Source organism: Crocodylus porosus, unplaced genomic scaffold (genome assembly GCF_001723895.1).
Source record: "Crocodylus porosus isolate Cpor-Errol unplaced genomic scaffold, CroPor_comp1, whole genome shotgun sequence".
Taxonomy (NCBI): Eukaryota; Metazoa; Chordata; order Crocodylia; family Crocodylidae; genus Crocodylus; species Crocodylus porosus.
In genome coordinates, this window is record NW_017728934.1 from 7,820,692 (window position 1) to 7,848,000 (window position 27,309).

At 47.3% G+C, this 27,309-nt stretch overlaps 2 long non-coding RNA genes across 2 annotated transcripts in view; one reads left to right on the forward strand and one right to left on the reverse strand.

Moving 5' to 3' along the window:
• Positions 1 to 9,219: 9,219 nt before the first annotated feature.
• LOC109317652 lies at positions 9,220 to 25,762 on the reverse strand. The gene is made up of 3 exons (XR_002103089.1): positions 25,671 to 25,762; positions 17,156 to 17,215; positions 9,220 to 10,620 (listed from the first exon to the last, which is right to left on the reverse strand). It is a non-coding gene; the product is annotated as an uncharacterized LOC109317652 (long non-coding RNA).
• Positions 25,721 to 27,309, forward strand: part of LOC109317653 — a 4,804-nt gene continuing 3,215 nt past the window's right edge. The window contains exons 1-2 of the long non-coding RNA XR_002103090.1: positions 25,721 to 25,806; positions 26,537 to 26,541. This is a non-coding gene — a long non-coding RNA (uncharacterized LOC109317653). The remainder of the gene's footprint in view (positions 25,807 to 26,536; positions 26,542 to 27,309) is intronic.

Consider the following 27,309-nt stretch of genomic DNA (forward strand, 5'->3'; position numbering starts at 1 on the left):
ACAGGCAGGAGCCGGGGGTCTGGCCAGAGAAGGGTTTAATTCCCCGCTCTCTATTCCACAGGTAGGGACCTGAGCCAGGTCTGCTGGGCGCTGCCCCCTCACTGCTGTAGCAGGAGGGCATCATGGCCCCCAAGGCAAAGGGGGCAGGGAGGAGAGTTAGTCTCCCCTCTGCCTGCACTGGCAGCTGGGTCTGCCCGCTGTCGCCACTGCACTCTCTCCCTGTGGCAGAATAGGCCTCCTGCTGTCCCCTCCACTGAACGCCGGAGGGAGGAGGAATAACTTCCGTGTCTGCCCCCCTCCTGAAGGGCACTTTCTGGCCATGTCCCTGCCCTGCCACTGCAGCAGGAAGGGACAGGGCCCTTGTTGGGGGCAGCTGCTCCTGTCATAATGGGGAGCATAAGCCCTGCAAGCCTCTCACAGTGCCACCACGCTCTGCAGCAGCTCTACCAGTCCTGCATCGCAGCTCCCACCAGGAAGAGGCTGATGCTTGAGGAAACAGGGACAGGGCCTGCTCCCCACTTGCTGTTTCAGCGGCAGGGCAGGGGTGGGAGCAGGGCCAGATGCTGCCTGCAGGGCCTCTGGGTGGAGGAGGCAGGTACCACAAGTTACCAGTGTTTTATTCCCTGCTCTGCCCTCAGGGCACCACAGCTGGGTCTGCACAACCTGGCCGTAGCTGCCACTCAGCCTGCACTCAGAGCAGCATCCTTGGGGCCAGCTCCATCCCAGCAGGAGGGGATTTATTCCACCAGGTGCTGCCCTGAGCGTGTGCTTGCATTTCCTCAGTCCAGAGAGAATGTTTGCCCTGTTACACACTGGTTCAACCTAGGCAGGTTGGACTAACTTGCAAAGGTTGAATCAATTCAGGCTCCAGATTTTTGAATGTCTGCCCCTAGCCACTGAGACCTCCAAGCCTGAGGGACAGATTCCCTGGCTGTCCTGCTGCCATGGGTTGCAGGAGCACCATGCAGAGACTGGAGCATACCACTGAGCCTAGGTCAGATTGTCCAGCTTTCCCAATGGCCTGCACCCTTCCTGAACAAGGAAGCCCTCTGAAGCCCTCTGAAAGTTGTGACCAAACTCTCTCCCCAGACCACCTTATCTCCACAGGGGCCATGTGTGTCCACAAGGAGGACATGTGTTACCCTTTTCAGAAATGCTATATCCAAGCACAATTTCTGTAACTTTTCTCAGGGAAATCCAAGCCACAGAATTTCAGGATGTCCCAAAGGGCAGGAATTACTGCGCTGTCTGGCACTGAGGGGGCAGCTTTCACTATCACTTCTGTTGATTCCTCTTTACTGGTCTTTATTTGGCCCACCTCCATGGGGAGTCTAGCTCTCAAACTCCAAGGCACTCCCTCCCTGCCCACCCCTGACGTCAAAGGTTCTTCCTCAGTTTTGTGTTCCTGGCACTTGTCCTACATTTCTGGAAAGGGTAACACACTCCCAGAAGCATGTCCACTTTCTGGAGGTCTGGGGGATTTGAGCGCAACATCAGGGAAAGGCTTCCCAATGTCAGGCTCACTGCACTCTGCACCTTTAAAAAGCAGGCGTGCAGCTGGGAGCCCCAGCTGCATGCCCACTTTTCTATGTTTCTGGGCACCTGTGAAAGCAGCACCTAGGCAGGGCAGAGCTGCTGACTCCTCAGCTGCTGTTTCCAAGTGTGTGGGAGGTGCAGCTGGGAATCAGAGAGCTGCCTGCTTCCCCTCCACCACTGGCAGCTTGTGTAATTAGGGTTTTAGGAATTTTAAGGCCCATTCCCAGACTCACACAATTTGCCATGCACATCAGACATGGCAAGTCACGCAATTTGGGGAATGGAGCATAAAATTCTTCAAACCGCACCTGTGTGACTGCCTGAATATCTGCCAGCAGCCTCTGTGCGTTTGAGTAAGCATCCTCCAAAAAAGAAACCATACAATTTCTCACTTCATCCTTCAGTGGCTCTTTGGAGCTCTTTGAACTCCATGCGTCTACCATGTGAACCATTCCTGTATATATACAAAATGGCCTATGAACCACAATGACAGAGAGAAAAGTGGTAGGTTTATTTGGTTGTCTCCATGGAGTAATTCAGATGGATGTGTATTTTTGACAGCTACTCTGTATCTGGACTTTCAGGTACGACTATTTGGTGTTCCAGGCAGGGGGTTTTAAAGTTTACGAGGCTGTCTGTTTCTCTAAGGCTTGACTAATTGCAATGAGATTCAGTACTCAATAATGTAATTTATTATTTTTTCAATATTGTAAAGAAATAGGTATCTTCTCATAGGAGCTAGATCCCCAGTGAAATCAACCCATCATAAAATGGACCCAGAATTACTCTGCTTACAGTACCACAATTGCTTTGCATAACGATGTGTGAAGAAGAACTGTTCTCGAGCAAAACAGAACTGGGTAGAGCTGTTATCTCTATGTACTGGCTTTGCTGTCTCATGCTATTTACCATTTCTAAACTGATTAAGCTTTATGACTGGCTATAAAAAATGATATTGCACTTTCATTCTAATAATTGTGTTGCACAATGAGGAACTTGCCAAACCCCACTAAAACCAATGCCTAGTATCAAGATAACTGTATCTTTTCAAGGATGATGTGTCCTTTGAAAGCTCATTTCCATGTACATTGTAGACTTTTTCTTGGACCCATCCAAATAGCAACATGGGCATCTAGCTAATCTCACAACAAGCAGAAGAATGGCTCTGAAACCAGTTTCTCACCAAAATGGAAGCAAGAGACAGCGTTGATTCAGGATCAGTTGACTACAGGGAGGCAGCTATTCAGGCAGCACACTTTTATGGCAGAGACATTTGCATGGCCAAGACCTGCCCAGCAGGGGTGGCCTGTTCCCACATAGCAGGAAACCTTCTCCTGGCAAGGCTGTGAACCAGCAAGCAGCCCAGAGGCTCTCAAGACATGTGGGAGAGTAATAGAACAGAGTTTTTCTTTGGGTCTGCTCATGCCTCTTTCTGAATGAGGTCACTGACACTGGCCTTATACATGCTGACTGTACAGTAGCACTGCATGGCAAGAAGCGTGTTGCAGTGCTACTGCCCAGTAGTCTTGAGCTACTACGCAGTCAGTGACACAAAAAAGCCATTTCTCAGCACAACTGTGCAGTAATTCCAATTAATGAGCAGTCATTTAGTCCTTGTTTATACAAGCACTCAATGACTATGCAGTAACAACTGTGCAGTCAGCATCTCATGTAGACACGGTCACTCATGATCCAGAAGCAGCAGCGGAGCCCAGCTGGACAGGTCTGGTTTCAAATCTTCTATTTCTGGGTGCATACAATTAAATGACAGGTAGATCAAAAATTTCAACATGACTGTAAACTCTGGGACTTTTCCATCATGGCTGGGCCCCAGCACCACTTTGCTAGCATGTTCTCCACAAAATCTTGCTCTAACCTGCAACTCGGTATGTGCAATCTTCCCCTCCCTCCTTTTCTGCTATCCACCCTCCTTGACTGACCCACCTGGTGTTGGAATCTGTCTTGGTCCCCAGGGGGGTCCTCAGCTCAGGTTTAGCATTCATGCTCTAGAGGTGCTGGGCTGGAGCTCCACTGCCAAGGCAGAGCAGCCAGTCTTCCATAATGATAGTCTTCTGAACACAAGAAACTGATTTTAAGATGAAAGGCTTTAAGGATGGCTTTCCAAATCCCCACTGGGGTAGAGAAGACGGATGATGCAGGCACCCTCAGTGTGACTGTTGGGGCTATTCTGATTAGCCTGTTTGATCTCCTGCATGCCACCCACCAGAGGAAGTTACCCTGTGGGTCATGCATAGAGCCCATGATTCATGGTGAGCAAGTGTACACACCTGACTGCCATCATAATAGAATTATGATATTTATCACTTCCTTACCATAGCTAGTGTGTCCAGCACTGTGTAGAGACAAGAAAAAAATTATCCCTGACTCAGAGTGCTTTCAGTCTACACAGGCAGTGCAGAGATGGAAATGCCAGGTTCTAAATAGCACCAAGAGGAACAAGTGATACACTTTTTCCAGAAGGTAACTTCCATATCGGCAAACAACAAATGGCAGTTTCAACCACTCTGTGGATTTAGAGGAGGTGAGAGGTGTTGGCTCAACAGCTCAAGTGAATCAAGTCTTCTATTTATCTCCAGCACCTCCAAGGCAGCATTCTGGGCCACAGAAGATGGAAATGGAAATTCTTCTGTGCGTCCTAAAGCAATTTGGTCTCCACAGCCTGGTTTGTTCTTAGCCTCTCTGCTGAGGCTGCTAGCAAAGGCACAGTTGGGTTGTGCTTGGGTCGTCTTATTGCCTCCCTTCATATTCTGCTCCTGCACCAGCTTCCTCCTTCCTTTCAGTACCTCATGGAGTCTCTGGATGAGGCACAGGCCAACCCTGCTTCTCATGCACTCTACTTTCAGGACATCTTCTTGGGTAGGGAAACATGCAGGGCACAGTAGTCAAGACTTCTGCATTAATTTCTCTACCTGGATGCCAATAATAGCACCAGACCTTTCCCAACACTTCTGAGTGAGCAATGTTTCCTAGCCTACACAAGCTGGGAACAGCACCCAGCTATCTAACCATACTGTCTCCCAGGAAGAATCTCCTGAAATCCCTGGTGGCTCTCCTACTTGCACAATGAAACTGTTTGTGCATATGTAACTTGTTGTTTCATTGTTTTTTCTTCCTCCACCTGCTGATCCTCGGGGGTGCATCTACACATGGAATTAGCACGTAGCAATAAACTCTGGTGCAGTTTGCACACCCCATGTGTCCAACCAGCTGGAATCCCACATGTCCAGTGTGCCCCATCACTGAAGAGACTAAGTCTGGTGCCTCCTGTACAGTTTCCCATACACTCCTACCAAACAGCTCCCTTGCTGGACTTTAGCTTGTTTCCAGTCCCTGCAGTGATTTTTATCCGTTACTGTACCTTTAAAAAGTACTGAAAACGTGAAGAACATTCTTTGTTTCCACTACTAGTTCCTGTTGAACTTCATCCAGATTAGGTGTAGTGGTATATATGGTAACCCCGAGCTTTTGAACTGTCCAAAGGGTTTAAGAGCTTTTAGAAAAATTTGCCTTCAAGCCAGAACAGTATCTGCTGTCCTCAAGGCTAGAGAGCAATGCCTCTAACTCTGAGAGAGCAAATAGTCTTGTGGAATATGTGCATCTGTGTTTTGACTTTTAAGTTTTCAGAGGACATCATCTGGAGTTGGATAGTGCCCTTAGTGTTTAAAACTAGGCCTGTGCGAAGCAGCTAGTATTCGCTTCGGATTCGGCTGATTTGGGGGACGGTGACTCATATCACTGTCCCCATTCAATTCGGCCGACTGACTCAGAGATTTGGCTGCTGCCAAATCTCTGAATCAGCCAGGCCCATCCCCTGCCTGCTCATCCAGCCTGGCAACGGCTACCCCATCCACCCCAGCTCCCCAGCTTCAGCACTTGTTGAAAAAAAAGCCCCGACTCAGGAGGTGTTGCCAGGCAGGGGGCAATCCCTGCTGCCCCCACTGGCCCATGCTGCATGGGGCGCTCTGCATGAACCCCCAGCCCCCCCCCATGGGAGCCCTGCCCAGGCCAGCTCCAGCCCTTTAAGAAAAAAAAACAAACAACTAAAAAACACCCCCAGACTCACCACTCCTGGCAGTGGGAGCAATCCCTGCTGCCCCGTCCCACGTGGGGGCCTCTGCACAAGCCCCCAAGGCCACTGCAGGAACAGTGAGTCCCAGGGCTTTTCTGTGTTTTGTTTAAGGGGCAGAGCTGGCCCAGGTGGGGCACTCGTGGGGTGGGGGACTGGGGAAGCAAGGGGGGAGGGGACCAAGGGGCTCATGGCAGGGCCCCTGAAGCAGTGTGGGGCAGAGGGGATCACCCCCCACACACCCAGCAGTACCCAGTGAGCACCAGGGCTTTTGTTTAAAGCACCAGAAGCTGGGGCAAGCGAGGGCAGCCATGGAAGGGCTGGGGGAACAGGCGGGGGTTTGGGGAGCTTCCCCCAGCCCTCCCTTTCCCCGCCCCTAGCATTGACCAGGTCAGAGCCACCAGGGACTGCCCAAATCATCAAAGCTCTCTGAATCTTCAGAAAAGACTCGGAGAACTTTGAATCAATTCAGACCTTTAAACTGGTCCCCTGCTTCAGTTCAGATCCAGATTCAGCCACCGAATCGGGCTGAATCTCCTCTGAATTGAATCACTACCTGAAGCTTCACACAGCCCTATTAAAAAACCTACTTGGCTTAAATTCTATAAAGAGGTGGCCTCTCTAACCCTTGCGCTCCTGAAAGCACTCCAGGAACTCAGGGATTGTTAGGACCCCCTGGGCACCTCTGTAACAGCTGCACTACTGCAAATGTTGTCCATTTCAGCCCATCAGACACCAGTATTCAGTGCGCATGCATGACAAATGGCACTGGGACAATTGATAAGCATTCTAAAATCACCCATGCGCACTGTCCAGTGGCTTTGGCCTCCGGGAGTGTCCGTTCTCCTTGTCCTCTCTGTTCTGTAGCAGATGTTCATTGTTTCCCCCACCACACCCATTCCTTTTGTCTTTGCTCAGTGTCAAATTAGCTCTCTTGAGTATTGTCTCCTCTTCTGTCTTTCCATGTAGCTGCCTGTTCATGTACACAGACACAAAGGTACACATCCATCTACACAGCTTTGTTTTTCTGTGATTTGTATGGAGCTAGGACAGGAATGATGATGCTAGTTTCAGCTGCTTTAGTGGAACAAGGTCTTTCAGATAAACTAGAAATCATTTTTATCTGGATCTCTTTATCTGGTTCTGCCCTGAGAACCAGTTCATCATGTTAAAGTTACAGAAACTAGTTCACAATAGGTCATGAAAACACCTTACCCAGGGCACCTTTTTATGTACTTTACATAATGAGCAGGGCATCTGAGACCTAACTTGGGTACTGCCACTTATTTTCCTTTCCTACTTCAACCAAAGATACGGACCAAATATACCCTAAAAATTCGCTGCCCTCCCACCTAAAGCAGAGTGGAGAGGTCCTGTAAATAGCCATACTAGGAAATGGTTAATAACAACTGCAACATTAGGGTAGTTGAAAGAAACTGTCAAAACAGTAAACATGCCACTTAAGAAACTCCATGCTTTCAGTTATAACTGCAAAGCAACTTCCTCTAAAACTGAGCAGGTGGCAGATCCATGTGAGTTATAATGCATGGAGGAAAACATGTTTCTGGAAACTTTCCAGGCAACTATAAGGAAATATTCATGAGTAGATCTGATCCTAAAGGTTTAGCTGCAGAAAAGATCCAGCCTAAGAGGAGTATTAACCTCCAGGGTTTGCTTTTTGTGTCCAAGGGGTTGGGGAAATTTACCCATTCATGTGGCCAGTTCCAGCCCATTGATGATGGTTAGCTCAGGCCGACTTGAAATATTTCAAAAATTCTTTCTTCTGAGCACCCTACAATAAAGTAACTTTCTTAAACATTTCACCGCAGCAGCTGAGTGGCTCATGATCATTACTGTAGCTAAAAGAGACACAATTTCCCTAAATATTTCCTTTCAGAGATGAGTTTCCAGACCTGGTCTCTGCCTATAGGTGAATATTTGGAAAGCCTAATCCCTGGAAAGCAGAATCCCAGTAGCCACATTTGACACAATGGGACTAGATTCAACAGGGACTATGGTGATGAATTGCCTCTGTAGGCACCTGAGTCCATCATTAAACATCACTGACATTCACAAAACCCGGCTGAACCCTGAAAACACTCCTGTTTTCATTGTGGTGCAGATGTAAAACCACCTAACAGGCTATAGGAGAGTCTGCTGTGGGTGGGTATGTCTGGGTGTTTATAGACATGCTCCAGAAGTGTGGGGGGGGGGGCTTTAATTAGAGCGGCTCTCAGAGCCCCTCTAATTAAAGGACCTGGAACATCACGTGTATGAGCATCCCTGCACTGAAAAATAGCAGCAGGGACACTAACTCAAGCTCATGGAATAAGCTTTAGTTAAAGTATGCCATTTTTCAGTGTGGGGACACTGATACATGTGACGCTGGAGTCTGCTGGCGCGCAGTAATTACCATGCTCCAGCAGACTCAGTTAATTGAGTCTGTTCTGATGCACTGTAATTACAATGCATCAGAGAAGTCTCATTGCACATCTATAGGCACATCTCAGTCTCTCTTGTGGGAGTCCATTTTGTACACAAAATTTAAATAGCAACAGGCTCAGGTTATTCACTCACGTTAGAGTCTTCCTCACTCTTTCTTTCTTGCCCAGTGAATATTTATTTAGTTTATATCAAGTGGAACAGCTCTGACAGAAGGGTTAGCAAGAGCTGACACCACCCTTACAACAAAATATCCTTGTATATGAAAGTTGGTTTTGGTCTCTTCAAGCAGAAGAGGGCGTTGAACTTAGGTCTCCCATATCTTGAAGAAGTATGGTAAGTGAGGGCTATGGAATAGAAGCCCCTGCTTGCTTTAGCTGTGTCCTTGAAGAAAAGGCTGAGATCTCTTTGGTTGTTTGGCAGGGTCCAGGATTGTGAACCCTGTACCAAAGAAATGCCACCCATTGTGTTATCATTGCTTACTGAATAGCTTGGACACTGATGGGTGGGAATTCCATATCCAGGTGCTTTGCAGATTGAGCTTTAGTAGCTAACTATAGAATCTAGATGGTAACAGTGGCCTGTTAGGTTGGCAATGCTGAGCATCATGACACTTAACTCCCTTGTGTGAATGCAACCTCTCACAAAGCAGACAAAATACATTTTTCCCCCCGCACACCATGAAATAATTACTCTCACTTTTATGTCTACGTGGGATAGTGCCAAAACCATGGCAGCTACAACCTGCAGCAGCTCCTACCAAAGTAAGTAAGTGGCAAAACACCTGCTGTGTCCAAGGGTGTAGAATAACCTTGAGACACAAAATAACTGAACATTGAATTTGACAAACTGGGCTAAATTCTGCCCTTGCTGCAGCCCTTTCACCCTCTTCTTGTGGCAGACAGGGCCATAAAGTACCCACAGTAATTCCAGAACAATGGCTGTCCCACCCCGATGGAGGCCTAGTGGCATCTTAGCCCCTTACAACACTTTTCTAACTTAAGTTTCTCATGTTCCTCGGTGTGGGGGGCTGTCATTCTGTTCTGGGAGTGCTAGTGCTCCATGGCCTCTCATTCTGGATGGTGGGGGGGAAAAGGTAGAATCTTTAAAAATAAGCAGTAGTGACTGTGTGACTTTTGTAAGGAAAAGATGTATTTTGTGAAAATAGACTTTATTATAATAAAATTTGATATTAAATAAAAACATACTGTATCACCAACACCCGTGGACATAGCCTTAGCATCATTCAAATACCAAACATAACTGTCTTTCTCAAAACAAATACCCTATTGAGACATGCAAAGAAATAAATATGGCCAAAAAAGGATAGAAACCACATAGTACAAAACTCCTTGGCTTAGAAAGGGATGCATCCTTAATGCAAGGGACAGGTTACCTCATATGAAAACAGCAGCAAACTCCCTGGCAGGGCTCTGCTCCCAGCTCTGCTCTCCAAAAACTCAGTCAGGAACACACAACAATTGGAATATGTCAGTCAAATATTTAAATAAGCAAACAAAAAAGAAAAAGAAAAAAAATAAGGCGGTGTCCCCAGGCAGCTATGATCAACATGCACCAACCACCTTCTGGAAGCCCTGGCTCTATGCAGAACTATGAATGTACCCCTTAAAGCAAGAATAGCCTTGTGGGTATTGTCTCCTTTCTCCTTGGGGAACCCTTGCAATGAAGCTCAACTGAGACAGAATGAGATGCTCCTAGGCACAGCTGAGTATTTACACCTTTTTCAGTACAAATGTCTCATTCATCCACCCAGAGCCAACAAAGGGGATTCACAGGAAGAAAATCAAGTGCAAACAATCTTTTCAGGAAGTGGAGGGGGTGCCAATAGCCCTATCTGAACAGAACAGAGCAGTACCTGGGCACATTATACAAAGAAATCTCAGTATTACAACTAAGGAGTAATTCCTAAAGGACTGGGGATTTATTGGGAGCAGCCATTTAGCTAAATTACAGCCAGTATATCACCTTCAGAATTAAAATATTTACAGGGAATGGCTGGCTATGCAGAGTCAGGACACTACTATGGAGGTAGCCATATCCCTAGTGCCCAGGCTCCTGTCCACGCTGCTCTTCTGCAGGAACACTGCTTGCACCCAAGGTGCTGATTTCACTGGACATGCAGCCCAGTGGCAACAGGGCTCTCTGTGAACACCATGTGAAGGAGGCCTAGGTTTATGGAGCCATTAGAAAGTTGTAAATAAGCAAAGTCAACTTTTTCCTTATGAAAATACTCTGTGGCAGGTCAGTTTATTGCAGAGGGCATGTCCTGAATTTACAGTCCATGCCTGGCTTATGGACAAGTCTAAATAGTTCGGTAACATCCATTTTCAGTTCTTCTTGCTGGACCCTAGTTTTCTGAAGAGCTGTTTTCCCTTGAAGAAGAAGCCTCTCTTTTTTTTAGTTTGAACAGGCAAAACACTGGATTCAGGAGTCTCAAACACTACTTGCTCTGGACTTGGGACACCAGTGACACGGCAGGATGGCGGCACTTCAAAGGTGTTTGCTGACAGGTCACCAGGCCCATCTAAATTGAGCTAAACAGGAAAGAAAGACAACAAAAGAAACAGCTGAGTTCAGAGCTAAGCAGTGGCATCATCCCCATGCATACAGCTTACCCAGCAAGACCATCACCAAAGCCCATCCCAGAGATGGTCCCCATTTCCAGCATAGATCAGTTGTCCCATACAAATTCAGCTTTAAAATATCCCTCAGACCTTGCATGAGATCAGGTATCCCCAGCCCCCTGTAAGTGCTGGGCTATGAAATGGAAGTGTGCCCTCTAAAACATAAGAAGTGCTAAGTTTTGTCACTCCGCAAGTATAAAGTGAGTTCACTGATTCATAGATGCTAGGGTCGGAAAGAACCTCAACAGATCATTGGGTCTGACCCCCTGCCTAGGCAGAAAGGGAGTGCTAGGGTCAGATGACCCCAGCCAAATGCCTATTGAGCCTTCTCTTAAAGACCCCCAAGATAGGGGAGAGCACCACCTCCCTTGGAAGCCCATTCCAAATTTTGGCCACCCTTACCATGAAGAAGTTTTTCCTGATCTCTAGCCTAACTCTGCTCTCTGTCAGTTTGTGGCCATTGTTTCTTGTTTCCCCAAGAGGCACCCTAGTGAACAGAGCATCTCTGATCCCTTGCTGCAACCCCCTAATGAATTTGTAGGCGGCCACAAGATCACCTCTCACCCTTCTCTTGTGGAGGCTGAAGAGGTCCAGGTCCCTCAGTCTCCCCTCACAGGGCTTGTCCTGTAAGCCCCTAACCATATTAGTGGCCCTCCTCTGGACCCTCTCAAGTCTTTCAACATCCTTCTTGAAGTACGGTGCCCAAAACTGGATGCAGTACTCCAACTGCGGTCTGACCAATACTGCAAAGAGGGGAAGTATCACCTCCTTGGATCTATTTGTCATGCATCCGCTGATACATGATAAAGTATTGTTTCCTTTGCTAATGATTTTGTCATGCTGACAACTCATGTTCATCCTGGAGTTCACTATGACTCTGAGATCCCTTTCCGCTTTTGTGCTGCTGAGAGGGTCACTTCCCAGCCAGTAGGTGTGCTGGATATTTTTACACCCTAGGTACAGCACTCTACACTTGTCTTTGTTGTACTGAATCCTATTGTGTACTGCCCACTTTTCTAACCTGCCCAGGTCTGTCTGCAATCGTTCCCTACCCTCCAGAGTGTGCACTTCACCCCACAATTTAGTACTGTCTGCAAACTTGGACAGAGTACGTTTCACACAACCATCCAAGTCACTGTTGCAGATATTGAAGAGTACAGGTCCAAGGACTGAACCCTGAGGGACCCCACTATCCACATTCTTCCAGGTTGACACCGATCCATCTACTACTACTCTCTGGGTGCGACTGCTAAGCTAACTTGCCACCCACAGGGTCATGTAAACACCTATGTCACAGCCTCTTAATTTATTTATGAGAATGGGATGAGATACCACATCGAAGGCCTTGCTAAAGTCCAAGAAAACGACATCCACCTCTATTCCTGCATCTAAGCATTTTGTGACCCTATCTTAAAACAAAACCAGATTGGTCAGGCGTGATCTACCTGCTACAAATCCATCCGGGTTTCCCTACTGCATTATTTTTCCCACTGGACTCCCACAAATATGATCCCTCATAATCTTTTCAAAGATCTTTCCAAGGATGGAGGTGAGATTGACTGGCCTATAATTACTCAAATCCTCCTTCCTCCCCTTCTTGAAAATGGGGACCACATTGGCCCTTTTCCAGTGCTCTGGGACCTGACCCAAGCACCATGAGCACTCAAACAGTTGTGCCAGTGGTTCTGCTATGACACCAGCCAATTCTTTCAGTATCCTTGGATGCAGCTCATCTGGGCCTGCTGACTTGAACACATCCAGTCCAAGTGACTCTGCACCAAGTCAGTGTCGACAGTTGATGGGCTGGTGTCCCTCTGATCCCCACCTAAGAACCCATTAGGAGACTTATCTTGACCCCTGTTCAGACATACTGAGGCAAAAAAGTCATTGAATAGTTCAGCCTTGTCCCCCCTGTCTGTCACTAATGGCTCTTCCTTGTTCAGCAGGGGTCCTATGCTGCCCTGTGCCTTCCTTTTACTCCCTACATACCTGAAGAAAGACTTTTTGTTGTCTTTAATTAGTGTTGCCAGCCTCAGCTCTGTAGTTGCTTTGGCCTTTCTAACTGCCTCCCTGCAAGTAGGTATACTCCTCCTTGGTAACTTCCCCCTGCTTCTACTGCCTATATGCCTTCTTTTTGCCCTTAGGCTCCCCTGGATTTCCATGTTTAGCCAAGGAAGTTTTTTGGCTCCTTTTCCCTCGTACTGGGATAGTCTCCCTCTGCCCCCGAAGGATCGCTTCCTTTAGAAACAACCACCCTTCCTGGACTCCCATCTTGCCAATACTCTTATCCTGCGGTCATTGACTAGATTCCTAAGCACACTGAAGTTAGCCTTCCTAAAGTCAAGCACTTCCACCCTACTAATCTTACCCACCCTATGCTGTATGGTGAGTTCAATCGATTGGTGGTCACTGTCCGCAAGGTGACTATGAATCTGCAGCTCCCCTACCAGGTCCTCCCTCATAGCCAACACTAAGTCCAGTAAGGCATTCCCCCTAGTGGGACCGTATACCTCCTGTGTTAGATAAAGGTCCTGCACGCAGGTTAAGAAGCTCCGTGAATGGTTGGATTTGGCTGACTGCTCCTCCCAGCAGATGTCAGGGTAGTTTAGGTCCCCCACAACAACCACATCTCTAGACTGTGCAGCCTCTGAGAGCTGCCTCAAGACAACAGGAGAAAGGAATGCGGGTGAGGTGGTGGGAAGTGGGCCTACCATGCTGTGCCCTGAAGATACCTGATTAGGAATTTTCTTGAGGTGGGTGTTGCTTGTCTCTATGCTATAGCACAATAGCAGGCCACTAGACCTTTCCCCAGCAGCTACAGTCCATCAGGGTGGGTCAAACTGAAGCTCTGAACCTTTCCAGAGTCCCCCAGCACCAGCTGCCATTTGTCTCAACACTGGCTGAAATTAAGCATGAGAGTCAGGATATAACTTGATGGCTTAGTACTGAAAACAGGGAGGAGTTAATTTTGGAGTCCTTTCCAAGAGGATTCAGCACAATGGACTAGGCCACTAGGCAAGACAACAGAGCCCATGGTCACAATGAACACAGGAAGCAATCCTGCCTTACCTTTTAAGAAAGATGAAGACTTTCAGAGATAAGAAGAGTATCACACTCTCTCAAACCTCTCTTAAAGAGGGAACACCACAACCCTTCATGGGAGAGTAGATATGAGACAATGTCAGAAGCACTTACTTGACTTAGGAGCCCAAATCTCATGCAAGAGACACTGGCTCCTTAGTGCCTATGGTACTCCTAAAAATGGAGTCTGTCTCACCCAGATGTTCCTGAAAATGCCATCCATGGTATCTTCTGGTTCTACTAGGGCCCTGCTGCCCCTCAGGAGGGGCTCAAATAGCTCACTCTATCCCACTGCCCCTTGGGGTCAGCCACAAACAGACTTTAGGGATGGGAGCATGGATCCTGCAGGGCCTACCTTCCTCTCAGTAGCAACCTAGCTACTGGTCAATTCCCAGCAGCTGCAGTTTATCTCCTCTTCTTTGTAATTGCTCCAGGCAGGGGTTCCAGCAGACGCTTCCTGCTGCCCTACATAACATCTCTTGCCTTCCCTGTCTGGGGTCATGAAGATTTCCAGGTTGGACAGACTCTTTTCCACTCTAGCTGTTAATGCCCAATGGAGCCTTTGACCCTACTCTGTCCTTTCTACATCACCTATACTGATATTACTGATGGACCCACGTATGGCCAGATATGAATGGCATCCTTCCAGCTGCTCCCATCTAAACAAAAACACCTGAACAGCAGCCTGCCAGGCAGGAAGTGAGAGGGAATATGGATGGTGCGTGCACACTGGGAAGGCAGCAACAGAATGCTCTGCACCTTGGCCAGTCTGAAACAGTGTCTTCCATTCAAGACAGTAATAATCTATATGGTAAGGTCCCAGTGAAGTCAGTAAGAGTTAAGCACTTGGTTAAGAGTTTTCTGGAATTGAGACTTAGAAAAAATGGACAGCAAAAATTCTTCCATGGAAAAAGGATGAGTCATTGATAGACGGCGCAATGCTCTGCTTGTGGAGGGCAACATCCAAAGAGCACAGATGTTGCATCAGGAGAGGAGCAAAAGAAATATACTTATAAAGGTCATGATAGTGTCATGCTATATCTCAGTGTCATTCATGGATATGCCTTGCTACCAGAAGCCTGTTGGAAAGGCAGGGTGAAGCTGCTACATAAAATCAACCCTAGGAGCTGACACTGACTAGCTGGTGACAGTACAGCCATTCATCTGGGTTCATTTTCTGACAGTCTTGAGATCAGTGTCCTGTGCCTAACAGCAGATGTTACCATCCATTGGGAGCAAGTAACAGCAGGAAAGGCAGATGCCCAGAATCTCTCCTTTTCCCATTAGAATTCCATTCATCTCTGGCATGGTACAGATGCTTCATTCATTCTACTGATGAATGTATTTTAGGTAGAGGATGAGTTGAAACACTGTCTAGGGAGTCAGATCTCATAAACATCTTGTTGTGATTGTGTGGAATACATAGAAAGAGACCATTATTCTGGAAAGGGGGTAAGAAAGATGAAGTCAGCCTTCAGTATAAAGAGTTACCAAATCCTTCAGAGATTCATCTGGCTACTGATGCCAGATGCATGTTAACTCTCAAGTCCACAAGGATAATAGCTAAAGGCATAATACAAAAGTTGCCTGCTATGGATAATACAACAGTTGTTTCACAATATCACAAATCACTCTGGTTTCAAAGTCAGAAGGGGCCATAATGAGCCTCTGGTCTGACCTCCTACATCGCATAGGTCAGAAAATATCACCCTGATATTCCTTCAAGTTGAGCTATCTGACACCAATGTAAAGGTATGTGATGGAAAATCCATCCCTTCCCCAGGTTCTACAGGTTAATTACTTCCACTTGACCTTCCTCCCCCAGAAAAAAAAAATGGCACCTTATTTTTACTCTAAATTTGTCTAACTTCATATTCCAACGACTGGATTCTATTCTGCTTTTATCTGCTATTTAAACTTCCAAGGACTATCAGAGATAGTCTTCCATGTAGGCATTTAGAGTGCCTATACACAAGCAGTGAGGCTGCTCTGACACACCGTAATTACTCAAGTCTGCTGGAGTGTGATAATTATGGTGGTGGGGGCACTTTAAATAAAGCTTGCTCAACAAGCCAGAGGGTCTGGTGCCCCCGCAGCCATTTTTCAGTGCAGGGGCGCCAAACCCTCCGGGGGCACCAAACCCCCACAGGGTTTTCAGCACGGGGATGCTTATATGCGAGATGCTCTGGGTGCCTAATGAGAGAGGCTCTTAAAACCACTCTAATACAGCCCCCTCCTAGAGCACATGTATAAACTCCCTTAGAGATTATTCATTGTAATGGCAATAGTAATATACCCATTCAAATATTACGTATCCAACAGTTAAAAGGAAATGACTAGCTGTGCCCTATGTGATGACAAGTCCTTCTGAACCCAGCGCTACTTAATGACAGACAAGCATGTACACACACACATTTATACAAACATACACAGAAGTGCATGTACACATATACAACCACACCCATGCACCCAGCCCTCTAAATGATAGGTAAAGTGTAGAACCAGTTCACAGACTCAATGGAAATTCAAACTCTGCCCACTTCTCCAAGAAAAGAAATGAAGGCATATTACTGTCAAGATCTTGATAAAAACTGTTAATGTTAATAAAGCATGAGTCTTTGCTTTTCTCTCAGAATTCTTACTATCATATTTTTTCTGAAATTTTAAATCAAATGTTAAAAAATAAAAGTAAAATAATTCTCCTCGTCCTGCACAGAGCACTATTGCAGACAAAAGCCCATTGTTCCCACCAGTGCTATCATACAGAACAATTATCCACATAAGTTGATTTTAGGGACTGACCACACCAACATTCTTTATTATTTAGTAGGTTTAAGAGGGCACATTTAGACTTGTGTAAAAGGACCACAGTTAGGGAGAATGGGGTAAAATTAAGCAAGGAATATAGGGAGTTATTAACCTAGGGGATAGTGTTACAATGGCAAAGAAAAGAGCCATATTACATAGGACACTTACAGCTCTACTGGATACAGCCTTGTGAACTACTATGCAGGGAAGAGCCTTGTCCCAGCTGGAGAGAGAGGCCAAATGACAAAGAAGGCCTTTGTTCTAACTTCTAACTATCCTGCAATCATTATCACAGTCCCCAAAACCACCAGATAATTATTCCAAACAATTGCACTCTGCACTGCAAGCATATCATAGCTTCTAGGTAGCACACAACCACTTTGGAAGGAAATAGTTTGCCACTGGGCTGTTTCAAGCTGGACTTGCTAACACAACCCAGGGAAGCCAGCTCTCCTACAGCAGGAGAAGGAGCAAACTATGGCTGCAAAGCACTCTAAGGCATTGGGCTGGGTGGGGCGGGGGTGGAAATCAAGAGGATCTTCTCACATACACTTACATGGTTGTTCTCTCTATGTATCATTCATATCTATCACTGGACTCTTCTCTTCCTCATTCTCTGAAGAATATAACCGCCACAGGTGCATAATAAGGGGGCAGAAATAAATACATGAAATCAATTAGAATGGAACACTTTCTAAAGATACTTTACAAAAAAAAGTTGTGCTTTACTGATGCAAAATACACACATTATAGCAGCTGCCTTAGACCAACTATAATTAAGCATATTGTGAGATCTTCACTGGCACACCCTGTTTTCACAGGATAGTTCCCTTTTCAGGCTGAAATGGTCACTATTTACTCCAAGTCCAGAAGTGGCCTATGCTTGACAGTTCACCTCATTCAGTTACTGGAGAGTTAAAAAGATACATGTCGCCAACATTTTAAGAACTATTTATTCACCAGTAAGTCAAATAATCCATCCTTCTTCCTCTTTGTGTGTAAATTATCTTTATATGTGATCAGGTCTTTCTGTTAGTCTGTGGGGAAAAGTGTAAATCCAAAAGTTACAAGCAACTGAAAGTTCAGTAGTGAGCATGCTCAGTGAGCTTCTGCTAAGACTGAGCTAAGATTCCAGCTTTGCTGTGGAATCACAGTACCCACTGACCCTCCTCAGGCTGCAAGAGGTCTCAGGAGCTGCAGCTGGAAAATGAAACAGAAGTAGTATCTTAGCACTCCGTTTTTTGTGATTCAAATGACGCTTCTCCAGCTGTTACCCCTCTAGCGGGGTCTTCTCAGATGTTTTGTAGCTGATTTGCTAACCCAGCCCCGCAGAAGTGTCCCCTACCAAGCAACTTGGTTCTTCCTGGCACCCTACCAGGCTCATTGGCCATGTCTTGCCTAGGTAAACAGACTGTGCTTGAATGCAGCTTGAACTAATTTTTAACTAACAAGCCCCTGAACATCACAGTAGGCCTACAAAAAGGTGTTCACTGATTATGGTCAACCCAAGGCTTCCCTCATGTATAGCAGCATTGATGTCAATGGAGTTTACCAAGGATTGGGCCCACAGACTATGTGCAATGTATGCAGGATATTGCTTTTAAGTCCTCATGTCTGCATTCCCTGACTTTCAATGCTTACAGATTCAAACTTGATAACTAGACAGAAGGAGCTGAGTGGGTGCTTGTATTTGGCAGCATGAGAATGCAGACCCAAGGCACAGAGAAATACATATTATTCTATTTTCTCCTGATAATTTAGGTGAGACTGTAGAGACATTCACTGCCAGGAGCCTCCCAGCAGCATCAGACAGACTATCAGTAAGTGGGAGCACTGGTGTTGCATGTCTGTGTTTAATGAAAGGCACGTACTCCACAGAAACAATGAGAAAGGAACATTAGGGTCATGAGACTAATCCACAGCAGCCCAGCAATTCACAGCCAATGCTTTTTCCCCCCACAGGAGGCAGTGAACTCTGCAGGCATTAATCCTTCAAGGCCTCCAGTCAGATTCCTGCGGAGAGTCCTCTCTCCTCACTGGTAAGCTGGCAAGCAGAGATACCTAAACCTTTGTACTCCACCTTCTCAGACAGTCTCTCCCAGGTAAAGTTACCATAACAAGCCTGAGACCTCCTTGAACAAGCCAGGAGGTTACACCCTCAGCAGCCTCAGAGCTCACATTCTTAAACTACAGAGCTCCAAACTGCTGTTATATGGGAATCAGTGGCAAATCAAAAAGGACTGAGGCACAGTCTGCTGGCTCCCTTTCTGTAATCAATGAACACCTTGTGCTTATCTACAAATCTACAAAATAGGTACCAAAAATCTAGCACTACCAAAGCATGAACTCTTCAAGTAAGAACCAGGGAATAAACAGTGGGGTATGTAGTAGTGGATGGCAACTTGACAGTAGTGACCACAAGATGATTGAGTACAAGATCCTGAAGAAAGGAAGGATGGAAAGCAGCAGAGCATGGACCCTGGGCTTCAGAAAAGCAGACTTCGACTTGCTCAGGGAACTCACGGGCAAGATCCCCTAGGAAGCCAGTCAGAGCGGGAAAAAGGAGTCCAGGAGAGCTGGATGTACTTGACAGAAGCCTTATTGAGAGTGCAGGAACAAACCATCTTGATGTGCAGAAAGACTAACAAGTATGACAGAAGACCAGCTTGGTTTAGCAGGGCACTCTTCAGTAAACTAAGTCATAAAAAAGAAGTTTATAGGAAGTGGAAACTTGGACAAATAAAGAAGGAGGAGTATAAGAGCACTGCTCAGGCACGCCGGGATGAAGTTAGGAAGGCCAAAGAGCAGTCGGAGTTGCAGCTAGCAAGGGAGATAATGGGTAACAAGAAGGGTACAAGTATGTTGGTAGCAAGAGAAGGATCAGGGAAAGTGGAGATCCCTTACTGAATGGGGGAGGATCTTTGCCTCAGTCTTCACAGGCAAGGTCAGCTCCCAGTCTACTGCACTAGGCAGCACACTTTGGGGTGGAGGTGAGCAGTGGGGTGAAAGAACAGTTTAGGGACTATTTAGAAAAGCTGGTCATGTACAAGTCAATGGGGCCAGATGGGACACACCCAAAGATGCTAAGGGACTTGGCTGATGCGACTGCAGAGCCACTGGCCATCATCTTTGAAAACTCACGGTGATCAGGAGAGGTCCTGGATGATTTGAAAAGGGTAAACATAGTGTCCATATATAGGAAATGGAAAAAGAAGGATCCAGGCACCTACAGACCAGTCAGCCTCACCTCAGTCCCTGAAAAAGTCTGAAGATCCCCAAGGAATCCATTTCTAAGCATGTGGAGAAGGAGATGGAGATGATTAGGAAGTCAGCATTGATTTACCACAGGCAAGTCATGTCTGTCCAACCTGAGTAGTAATCAATGACTCAATGTCTAGTTGGCAGCCAGTATCAAGTAGAGCACTCCAGAGGACAGTCCTGAGGCCGGTTGTGTTCAAAGTCTCCATCAACAACCTGGAAGTTGGCACAGTGTGCACCCTCAGCAAGTCTACAGATGATACTAAGCTGGGGGGAGTAGTAGATATGTTCAGAGACCTAGAAAAATTGGAATACTGAGCCAATAGAAACCTCACGAGGTTCAACAAGGACAAACGCAAAGTCCTGCACTTAGGACGGAATAATCCCATGCATCAGTACAGGCTGGGTACTGACTGGCTGGGCAGCAGCTCTGCAGAAAAGAACCTGGGGTTACAGCGGACAATAAAATGAATATGAGCCAATGCTGTGCCCTTGCTGCAAAGAAGGCTAATGGCATACTGGGCTGCATAAGTAGGTGGGTTGCTAGCAGGTCAAAGGAAGTGATTATTCCTCTCTAGTTAGCACTGGGGAGGTCACATCTGCAGCACTGTATTCACTTTTGGGGACCCACTACAGGAAGGATGTGGACAAATTGGATAGAGTCCAGTGGAGGGCAACAAAAATGGGTAGGGGGCTGGGGCACGCAACTTATGAGGAAAAACTGAAGGAACTGGGCTTATTTAGTCTAGAGAAGAGGAGAGGGGAGGATTTAATAGCAGCCTTCAGCTACCTGAAGGGGGGTTTGAAAGAGGATGAAGCTAGACTGTTTAGCGATGGCACATGACAGAACAAGGAGCAATGGTCTTAAGTTGCATCAAAGGAAGTTTACGTTAGATATTGGGAAAAATTCTCTCACTAGTAAAACACTGGAACAGGTTACCCAGAGAGGTGGTGGAATCTCCATCCTTGGAGATTTTTAAGACACAGCTAGACAAAGCTTTGGCTGGGGTGATCTAGCTGGGGATGGTCCTGCTTTGAGCAGTGGATTGGACAAGATGACCTCTCAAGGTTTATTCCAACCCTAATTTTCTATGATTCTATGTCCTTGTACACAAGGCCTAGCAAAACAGAGCCTGAACAGGACTGCCAGGTCCTACAACATTATGAAAAGCAACATACAGCATAGGGTATTGATGTAGCTGTGCAAGCAAATGTCAAATTTAGATAACAAATGTGGAGTGATGTCACTGGGGAACAGATGCAGGTCTTAAAAGAGTGACATCGCACGCATTTGGAAAATCATACATCTACTCATCTGGATGGCAAAGGCAGCATCACAAGGGAAGTTCATTAGGGCTGTGTGAAGCTTCAGTCCCTGATTTGATTTGGTGGAGATTTGGCCGAATTCGGCAGCCGAATCTCCAAATCCAAATCAAATCAGAAGATGCTTTAATCTCTCCGAATCGATTCAGAGAGATTTGGACATATACACAGATTTAAATATTTTTTCTACATACCTCTAGGTACCAGGAAGCTCATGAGTGCTGTGACACTGGGGTGCATGGAGTGTCCCACAGGAGTGCAAGAGGCCCCCCAGTGCACTCGGCAGCAGACCCAGGAGTGGACCAGAAGCGGACCAGAAGCAGCTTGCCAACTGGTGCCTCCTGGGTCTGGGGCAGACACCCAGGTCCCCCTGTGGCTGATCGCCAAGCCAGGGGGCTGTGGGGGGCCCCCCCCATACACACTCCCTGGCAGACCCAGAAGTGGACCGGAACTACTTCTGGTCCACTTCTGGATTCGCTGCCAAGCACATGGAGTGCCCCTCCTCCCCCGCACTCTTGTGGCATGCTCCATGAGCCAGAGCATCACAGCATTTACAAGCCACACTGGTACCTCAAGGTAGGTAGAACAAATATTTAAAGTGGTATCTATGTCCGAATTGCCTATTCTCCGAATCAGCATCCAGTCTTCAGATTCGGATTCGCCCAAATTGAATCAGGGACAGTGATCCGAATCAACTAATTGAATCACTGTCCCTGATTCTGGCTGAATCCAAATAGACTACGGCCTGCTCTGCACACCCCTAATGTCCATATATATCAGAGAAATGCTGAGTCAGGAATACATGCTATACTGGCTCAAAGAGAATTAGAGCCATGTCCATGTACTGCAGGAAGTAGAGGTGCAATGATACATTGATCTGATATCAAACCACCACCAATATAAAGCAAATTGATTGCATCACAAATCGGCCTGATGTGGCCAATAATTTGGCACAGCGCAGCACATAGGTGGTGAGAAGCACAGCCTGACAGCTTGGAGAGCTGCGTGCAGCTGGTAAGTCTGTTGTGGTGGAAGTGGGAGGGAGGAAAGGGATGTTGTGGGGGTAGATCAATGCCCCCCACGGTAAGGGTGGGAGTGGGGCTGAGGCAGGAACTGCCCAGCTAGGGCAGGGCAAGCTGTGGGACAGCCACAGCCCGTCCAGGAGGCATGGGGTGGGTGGGTGGCTCCCGCTTCTTCGCACACCCCAGGTGGGCATGGGGGGGCAGGGGGCCATGGATCTTTGCAGGGGGGGCAGGAGGGGCTACAGCTGCAGGCTGGGGCCAGAGCTGTGCCAGATTCTTCACAGAGCATAGGGGCTGCACTCCCAGCACGTGAAGGCTGCATTCAGGGTGGGTGGCAGTGGCACGTGGGGTGAGGGACAATGACTATGGGGGGGCTACAGCAAAATTTGGGATGGCTGCCTGCCCCCTGTATCCCCACTCCCAGTGCGACTGCTGCCTTCCCTGAGCACAGCCCCAGCCCAAACCCACCCCCATGTGCTGGGAAGATCCTGGTGCAACCCCAACCCCAGCCCACAGCTGCAGCCCTCATCTGCCCCTCCACGCATATCTGGGGACACATGCCCCCCCATGCCCTCCAGGAGTGCGTGCAGCAGTAGGAGCCACCCCCACTCACACACTCTGGACAAGCCATGGCTCCTTTTTAGACTCAAGGCACCTCTTCTTCGATCCAAGGAACCCCTTGGAAAATACTACCTCTTATTTTTTACTAATTTTTTGACTTAAAAAAAAAAAAAAATAATAAAGCAATTCTTCTGTTGCAAAGAACTCAGAAAGACTGTAACAGGTCAGAATGGATTCCTATTTAAAATCTCTGGTTTTATCCTGTGAATCATGTTTGCACACTTAGCAGTGCTAACATTGTATGGCACTCCCCCACACCCCTGGAAGGATCTCAAGGCACCCCAAGGTGCAGTAGCACCCTGGTTGAGAAACTGATATATGGGAAAGACATGCTCAGAGAGACATGAAATTCTGTTAGCCATGAAATCCTGCTACTATAAAAATCGCCCACAACTGAAGCTCTCCAAGAACACTGCGTTCACAGTTGAGGACTCTTTGCTTCACCAAACAGTCTTAGAGGTGTGTCCAGATGAGCGTGTATACATGGTATGCAGCACTGCAGACTTGTCTGCAGCAGCGCACACCACACACGCAGGGATTCCCTGTGCTGCTAATTTGCTGGGAGATCCCAGGATAAAAAAACCCACGCCTAGAAAAAAGCAAGACTGTGCACATGGTGACAGTACATGCTGCCCGAAACCAGAGCCGGGCCAGCTAGAGTCGCATTCCAGTTGCTGGCCAGGCTCGTTGCTGCAGGATCACTGTGGCTGCAGCTCCCAGAGGCCCCCAGGAAAGGCTGGCCTCAGCCTCCCCTACCCCACATGGGCCAATGTAACACGCACCAGAGCACACATGCAGCAAAAATGTTATGACCAGCTAGATGGGAAGATTGGACCTGTACAAGCCAAGCGATGAATTCAACCTGCCACAGTCAGGCAGGTATAAACCTCCTTTGAGTACACTCCCATTCCAATGAGAGGGGCTCTTTGGAGTGTAGCTTGAGGGGCATGAGGAACATTTTGGAAGGAACAAAAAAAGGGCTTTTATTCCAGAAAAGGAGCCCACACAGGGAGTTAAACTGATATGACTATTATGCTTTAGCTAATGCAGGCATAACTAGTGCAACTCTTCAGTGTAGGCAAGACTTCAGAATCCAGAACAAAGGGATCCAATACCAGCAACTGTTCAGCTTTGGAGGCTCAGATTTTCGCTGGGACTGGAACACGAGACAGAAGCCAAGGCAACTACGCAACCTTAATTTGAAATGATACATAAATCAGGCTCATCAACATCCCTCTGCTTTTTTTTTTTTTTTTTTTTTTTTTTTGGAGTCAAGGCAGGAGAGCAGACACTGTACTGTAGAACTTGGAGTCATCAGGAGCAAGGAGTTGTAGAAACAGCTGGAGAAGGAGATGGAGAAAGAGGGTTCTGAGAAAGACAAGGCTGTGTTTGAAGGCAGAAGCAAACGAGTTAGTTGAGAGCAGGTCACTGAGGGTGAGAGAGAGAAGGATTAAAGGGGGTAGGGAGGCCTGGAGTTGGGAGAGAGGGTGCAGGAAAAATCAGAAGGCAGAAAAGCCAGGAAAGACCAAGTTGAGCCAATACCAGTAGTTCCAGCATCTTTCATGAGGCCTGCCATGACCTCAGCCTCAGTACCAATCCAGGACTGCTGCACAATGCTGTACATGATTCTCTTAGGATCACAGAATCCTCAGGTTGCAAGGGACCTCAAGGGTCAGACAATCCAACCCCATGCAGAGATGGATTGACTATGCCTAATCATCCTAGACAAATGCTTATCCAGATTCTTCCCGAAAACCTCCAAGCAAGGAACTCCATGCACACTTGAAGCAGCCCATTCTATTGTCCCACTGTTCTTACAATTAGGACATGTTTTCCTGAGATTTGAGCTAAATCTGCTCTGGGGGCCTTTTAACATGTGTTTTCACATCCTGCCCTTCACAGTAAGGGAGAGCAATTTTTCTCCATCCTCTTTATGGCAGACTTTCAAATACTGAAATTTGCTATCATGTCTCCTCTTAACCTCTTTTTCTTCAAGATAAACATACCAAATTCCTTCAGCCTTTCCTCCTATGGTTTGCATTCCAGATGCTTTAGCACCTTTGTTTCTTGCTTCTGAATCCACCCCAGTTTCTCTACATCCCCTCTTATAGTGTTGTGCCCAAAACTGGACATAGTACTCCAGCTGCTGAGCAAAATGCTATCATATCCTGCATCTTGCATACAATACTTCTGTTAATTCCAAACTGCATTTACAACTTTGCAACTCTGTAACCCTGTCAATAAGAGATATAGTAGCAATGTCCCACAGGAGAATTTAAAGAACAGAGCAGTCAATTGGAGACCTAGAGGCAAACTAGGCACTGACCTCCACTGTCTTTAGTGGTATGGCTCAGAGGACAGTCAGTACAGAATGAGGCCTCCCCAGGTAAGAGCTGGGTGGTTATTCCAGGAAGCAATAGAGGTAGCAAATGTTCTACAATTTCCCTCTAGAGTTTGTTTGACCGTTGGGTACAGGGGAGGGGAAAGGGGTGGCTGATGCTGTGAGTTTCCTTTGTTTATGGGTTGCTTTCATGGCCTTAATGCCCTTTTCATGGTGGTGGTATTTTGGAAATCCTCAGGGTTCAGATGGTTGGATGTATTGCACTTATCCCAGTGCACGGCAGGAGTAAGTTGCCAAAGCATTTTCTTGCTTGATGGCCCTTCTCACCCACCAAATAAGCCTGTAAGGAGTGGTCTTCCTATTTTCCTCCAAACATTTTAGCTGGCCTCTGTGTGAAGCCCACGAAATAAGGCTGCATGACACAGTGTGAGCTCTGCACCATACTCACCAGTATGGCAGGTTCACAGCTTAGCTCTTGGCCCTGGCCAGATGCCCTGTCACCTTACCTGACTCTCGACACTCACTGCACAGCCATCTTTATCCTTTGAATGAAGTCCCTCAGAAACTCCTCCATCCAGAGACACAGCTTCCAGGAAATTAGAAGGGACAAGGCCTCTCTGTCTGTTTAACTCTCCCTGAAAGGTCAACATAGCAGTTCTCAGATACATCAGTAAGAACAACTGGCTTGATAAATAAGCAAACACCTCTGGCATGGGGCTAGGCGAGTGATGGACATTGACAACCAGGGCCATACAAAAGTGGCCTGACCCACATTTGTGTTGGAAACAGTGGGCGCATCCCCACAAGCAGGAACATGTGCTTCCCCAGCGACAAGTAGCAGTGGCACACCTTGTATGCTGGTACTTGTCCCTGGGGAATGCCCGTGCCACACATGGTCTGGCATCCTGGGGAGTTCCAGGAGCTGTACCCATAGTGCTCCTGCAGCAAGGAGCCTGGCTGGCAGCTAGAGCTTGGCTCCAGCTGGCTAGGCTCCAGTTTTGGGAGACACACACTGACACCACATGCTCCACCCTATTTTTTTTAGGCATAGGTTTTTTTGACCCCGGGATCTCTCAGGGTCAAAAAAATGCCCCGTATTGCAAAGCAGCAGTGCAGGGAATGCCCATATGTGCAGCATGTGCGCCACAGATGGGTCCACACTTGTCTGGACATGCCCAGTGGGAGAAAATTTGCTGATATTCATCCTGATTTTTGCCTCATAGGCCATAACTGAAAAAACCCCAGGGAGGAGGGGCTGGAATCTTCAGTTCTCTCACTTTCTAGAATAGGACTCTAACCACAAGATCCCAGTCCAGACTTTTGCTAGCCGTCTTCTAAACTCTTAACTCCACAAGTCACGGGCTTTTACTAGAAACAGTTTCATCACTCACACTTGTCTGGGGCCACCACACAAAGAGATATGACCGCTGGGCGAGAGCACAACCCATTAAGCATGCTTAGGAGTAGGGGTGCACCAATTAAGATTTTCTTGGCCAATATCAATAGCCAATTATTAACAAGCTATATTGGCTGATACGGATCCAATAACCTATTTACAGGAATGCAGCTGGGCAGTGTAGAGAACAGCTTTCTGCAGGCCAAGGGGCATGAGGGAGGGAAGAGGTGTGAAGGAGGGCAGATCAAGGCCCACATGATGAGGGGGAGAGTGGGGCAGGGGCTGGGGGTGCTGCCCAGCCAAGGCAGTGAATGAGATATGGGGCCAAGGTGGAGAGGAGGCCAGAGCCATGGGCAGCTCATCCAGTGGACCAGCATCCTGGCACTTAAAAATGGTGACAGGGGCACTTGAACTAAAGTTTGTCAAATGAGCTTCAGTTCAGAGTGGCCACCACCATTTTTACATGCAGGGACACTTTTATAACCAGAGCAGAGCCAAGTGGGGTGAGGGTGGCTGCAGGTTGCCTGCTGTAGGCTCAGGACTCTCCACTCTGCTGCCTTTCCCCTGGGGACCCTGCATCAGCCATGTGTCTCTTGCCTGCCCGGCAGCAGGAGGCACAACTCGCCACACCTACTGCTGTCAGGTGGGCAGGGGGCCCACAGCCAGTGCAGGGCCCCTGGGGCAAAGGCAACAGAGCGGCGAGCCCCAAGCCCACAACAGATGATTGGATGTATTGCATTTACCCCAGT